This window comes from Bombyx mori, chromosome 10 (assembly GCF_030269925.1).
Source record: "Bombyx mori chromosome 10, ASM3026992v2".
Taxonomy (NCBI): Eukaryota; Metazoa; Arthropoda; class Insecta; order Lepidoptera; family Bombycidae; genus Bombyx; species Bombyx mori.
In genome coordinates, this window is record NC_085116.1 from 7,509,149 (window position 1) to 7,514,488 (window position 5,340).

General features: G+C 34.6%; 1 long non-coding RNA gene across 1 annotated transcript; it reads left to right on the forward strand.

Moving 5' to 3' along the window:
* The first annotated feature begins 1,004 nt into the window (after nt 1-1,004).
* Nucleotides 1,005-2,290, forward strand: LOC134199444 (uncharacterized). The gene is made up of 2 exons (XR_009973934.1): nt 1,005-1,146; nt 1,524-2,290. It is a non-coding gene; the product is annotated as an uncharacterized LOC134199444 (long non-coding RNA).
* The last annotated feature ends 3,050 nt before the right edge of the window (nt 2,291-5,340 follow it).

The following is a 5,340-nucleotide window of genomic DNA, read 5'->3' on the forward strand; positions in this document are numbered from 1 at the left end:
TGTTAGATTTACGGTGGTCGCGTTCAAAATTTCCCTAGACTAAGGAATTACTACAAATGTGAAATGATAAGATTTGTTTCATGATTTTTACAACTTCTTTATTATTATTTATTCTCTTTTAAAGCTTATTAATTATAAAGCGTATTAATTACTAGCGACCCGCCGTCGCTTCGCTTCAGAAACTGAAATTTATTATTGATTTCTCCACTATTTAATGGATGTAATTACACATATAAACCTTCCTCTTCAATCACTCAATCTATTAAAAAAAACCGCATCAAAATCCGTTGCGTAGTTTTAAAGATTTAAGCATACATAGGGACAGACATAATATATAGGGACAGAGAAAGCGACTTTGTTTTATACTATGTAGTGATAAGCGAAGTATTCTTTATAAAAGCGTAATAATAAAACTAATTAGACGAACTAGATATGCTGGTATATGTATTAAGCCTGTATGTAGATTACACCATTCTTTTTTTGGAGTACGAATCGGCCACATAATATTAATCGACTTCGAAACGCCGTAAACACCATTTTGTTAAAGCTACCACACACTATGACAGTATTGGAGGTGAGATTGAATGTTTCAATTGTATGACGGCTAGTATATCCATCAAGCCGAAGTGTACTGGACTATGATAACAAATCGTACGGGTGCTAAAGCATCGTCTTACCGAAACTTAAGGGGGGAGCAGAATTTACAAAACGTCTGATGATTCCTTTCCTTCCAGTCCAGTAATGAATAACCTTATTAATTATACTAATAATATTACTACTACTACTAATTTTCCATGTTAGCTAATTTACACTAAAATACAAAGCTTCCTACCCACGGAGCTAATTAAATTTTGTGAATCATCATAAAAACCTGACGCATAAATCATGAAAGTAATAAAAAAATATTTCATTAAAATTAAATTTAATAACTTCATTACCAATTTCATTTGCCGTTGCCAATAAATACCTCATTCATTAAACATTAAAAACTTCTTCATCGAAATGGATTTTCTTTCTCTTCATAAAGAAAAATATTTTCATTACGTACGTATATTTGATCTGTCTAAAACAACATCTAAGGTAAACGTCATTTTGTTTCTTTACAGCTCTTGGGAATGTTCTGTAATATTGCTTCAGAATAATTTGGTTAGTCTAATTTAAAAGAAATTGATAATCTTGTATTGGGAACGTTGATTTGGTCGTAACAATTACGAGCTATCTTTGAAAATGCGTAGTTTTCTGTGGGGCGTGGGCGAGTTAGCTAATGATCCTTCAAATTATATATTGAACGCCTTGCAAGAACATATTTTCAAAAATCGTAATTTAAATAAAAAATCGTCTTGTCATAAATCATCCTCTTCGGAACGTCCTGAAAATAACGAAAAAGTACAAAGTAGAATAAACACGAGTGAAGAGACTTTGTGTTCTAAAAACATTTACCAAAGACCTGTAAATCAAAACAAAGAAGTCCAAGTCGGGTGTAATCATATGGCGCAAAAGCACACATCTGTACAATGTTCCAGATTGCCCGGAATGAAAATAAACAAAACGACAAGCATTGACCACATTCAGCATCAAGACTACGGCACGATCTATTCAAAAACTGCTTTAAAAAAGGACACGGAAACTATTCCAATAGAGACAAACGTTTGCGATGATCATTGTCAAGCACTTTACATACTAAAGAATTGGCATAATTTCGAAAAAATACAAAAAGAAGCAAAAATCAAGACTCATTTAATTAAGGTTCTGAAAACTAAGATAATTAAGATGCTCAAATCTTTGAACGTGGAAAAAATACAAAATGCTCCGCGGTTTAATATTACAGAGAGCGACATACAATTATACAGACCATCCAGCGTAAAAATAATGAAAAAACACCTGATAAAATAATTTGTTAATAATAAAAATAAAATCGCTCGGGTCAATATTTCGCTTAAAACAACTTCTGACATAGTATTCAGGAATAGGTTCCGAAAAAAAAAAACGAATTTAAAATTACACGTAATTTATTAGTAAAACTCCGCCACGCTTCCTTGTAATCATCGCTAAGCAATTTATATGCTCAATAAACTAAACACACACAGAATCCGCTTTAGTTTTGTCATACATTGTTGCTGGTATGCCAGGAACCTGACCTGAAAGTTCTATAAAACTGCTTAAACCCCAACTGGATCAAATAAACGACAGGGGAACTCATAGAAAACCATCAAACGAAACTATAAATCTTCATTTACGAGCTATCGATGAAAAATTAAATAATTTAATTAAAAATTCTTTTACGATACAACCTTGCGTTTTAGTTTTAATATTTTCATTTGATTTTTCCAATACTTTAATGTTTTCGTAAGTGCAAACTTGTGTAGCCAGTTAATCTTGGCATCCGCATTACGCTCTTCAATCTGCACCATGGGTCAGTTTCATTGCGTTATGGTTCTATCTATACTAATATTAAACCCATAGATAGACACAACCCATTGAGTTTCTCGCCGGATCTTCTCAGTGGGTCGCGTTTCCGATGCGGTGGTAGATTCTGCGAAGCACTGCTCTGGCTAGGGTCAGTGTTAGCAACACTCCGGATTGAGCCCCGTGAGCTCACCTACTAGTTAAGGTTACGCTGATATAGCCTCTCAAGGCTATCAACTTAGGTAGGAAAAAAAAACTAATATTATAAAGCTGAAGAGTTTGTTTGTTTGAACGCGCTCATCTCAGGAACTAATGGTCCGATTAGAAAAAATATTTTAGTGTTAGATAGCCCATTTATTGAGGAATGCTATAGGCTATATGACATCATAAGACCGATACAAGTGGAGTACCAATAAAGAATGTTTCAAAATATTTTCACTTTCTACGTAAATGAAGTGGGGGGTAAAATTTAGTGCTATTCTAAAGTAACTGTTCCACGCGGACGGAGTCGCGGGCAAAAGCTAGTAATTGAAATATATTTATAGATATTGACCGATTTTCAAACATAAATAATATTAAACAAGATTAATAACCTAAATGTACATTTTATATTTTCATTTCAAAATTTTGTACCATTTAGATTTTATAATAATCGCTTGACACTGCTGTCGTTTTTGTATTCAATTAATTATACCTTTGATAAAGTATTAATTTTTTGTTACGGAATATAAAAACAACCTTAGATGTAAAGTAATACCGTAGAACTACCAAAACTAAAACGAAAATAGTTATTCATTCTTCTATTAAAGTATTCAGGGTTCAGTAAAATTCTTCTAGTCCATTGATAAACTCGTCCATTTTCAGTTTAGTTGGACGCTTCTATTTTTAACACATCTATGTATGTTAGTAATACAAGTAGGTTATGGTGTGTCGTGACACTTGGCCTATAGCCCCGATCCGCTGAGTTTCTCGCCGGATCGGTGAGTTGCGATTCTGATCCAATAGTAAATGAACTCGCGAAGCAGTTGCCTCGGGATGAAGCCTCGTTAGCCATGTAAGATTGAAAGAATACATAATTTGTGAAGAATTCAGAAATTAAATAATTTTGTAATTATTACATACAAAACTTATTAAAATAAAAGGAAAAGGAACCTTAGGAAAGGAAAGGTTACCGTTTTACTGGAGGTAGGACCTCTTTTGAGTTCACGCTGGTAGGTACCACCACCCTGCCTATTTCTGCCGTGAAGCAGTAATGGGTTTCGGTTTGAAGGGTGGGGCAGCCGTTGTAACTATACTTGAGACCTTAGAAGTTATATCTCAAGGTAGGCGCATTTACGTTGTAGATGTCTATGGGCTCCAGTAACCACTTAACACCAGGTGGACTATGAGCTCGTCCTATTATATTAACCTATTAGAGTTGTTTTGAGTATATCTACAATTCGCGAAATCTAAAGAAATTATTATGCCACATATTCCTTTAACAAAACGTAATAACAAGTTTATATCAAAGGATTACATTGTTTTTAAGTTTGGCTTTGATCTATAATTAGATTTCATAAGTCAATTAGAAATTTAGAAATCAACATTGTACAAGCTCTGTGAAAGAAGAGGTGTTCTTTTCTTCGCAAACAAATTAGTAAATAAAATATAATTTGCAAAACAAACAAATTAGCCGATTTAACTATCCGAGACAGAATAAAACATCTATCTTTTATCTTAAGTAGTAAATTCGTATTTGCTGATTTGAAAAGTTCGTTCAAGGTTTTTATTTTTATTTTTTTTATTGCTTAGTTGCCTGGACGTGCTCACAGCCCACCAGGTGTTGAGTGGTTCCTGGAACCCATAGACATCTACAACGTAAATGCGCAACCCACCTTGCAATATAAGTTCTAAGGTCTCAGTATAGTTACAACGGCTGCCCCACCCTTCAAACTGAAACGCATTACTGCTTCACGGCAGAAATAGGCGGGGTGGTGGTACCTACCCGTGCGGACTCACAAAAGGTCCTATCACCAGTAAATGTGCGATGTGTTTGATTCTATCACGTCGTCATCACCAGTTTGGAAAAAACGACAAAGGGAAGATCTTCCTCTCAGTGAAATTCTTGATAAACCGACAGTCCGGATATTCAGAATGTATAAATCAAAAATATTTTGAAAATGTCGTTAGCGCGATTCGGACATCTGTCAAATATTTTGGGTTTTATGATAGCTATCTTCACAAAAAGCATTTCGCGAAGCTGCTCAGAGATCGTTTTTTTTATTATTGCTTGAGCAGGCAGACGAGCATACGGTCCACCTGATGGTAAGTGGTTACCGTCACGCATGGACGTCAGAAATGCCAAAGGCAGAGCCAAGCCGCTGCCTACTAAATATACCAACCACCAAATTAATATTGCAAAATGTTTTCATAATATTTATGTGATACTCATAGTAGTTTAAAAAAGAATAATTGTAACAGGTTTTCTCTCAAATAAATTGATCTGTGATTTTATTTCAGAAAATTCCAAAATTTTCGAGTGAGAGTAAGGTAGAGGCGGAACGTAATCGACCCTTATTGGTGAAAACTACTGAAACGTGAAACAATCAAAATAAGAGTAGAGTAAGAGGATTAAAAGGAAATTGGAACAAAATTATTTTCGAATGCTCGAATAAAAAACATACTAACATAAAAAAATAACAAAGTTGTTTGTACTCTCATAACGTACATCCACACATAGATCACAATTTCCTGATTTACTTACTCCTCCACGAATATCCGGAGCGGGATTTATCGTCACAAAATCAAAGCACGTTTTGAATTTTGAGCCACATCCAACTGCAAGGGAAATGGAGCTTGCATTTGAATATAGAGATCTGGTTTGGTGGCACGACACTTATTGACACAAAGCTTCGCGATAACATCTTGACATCACTAGCGCTTTGTAAAAGAGAA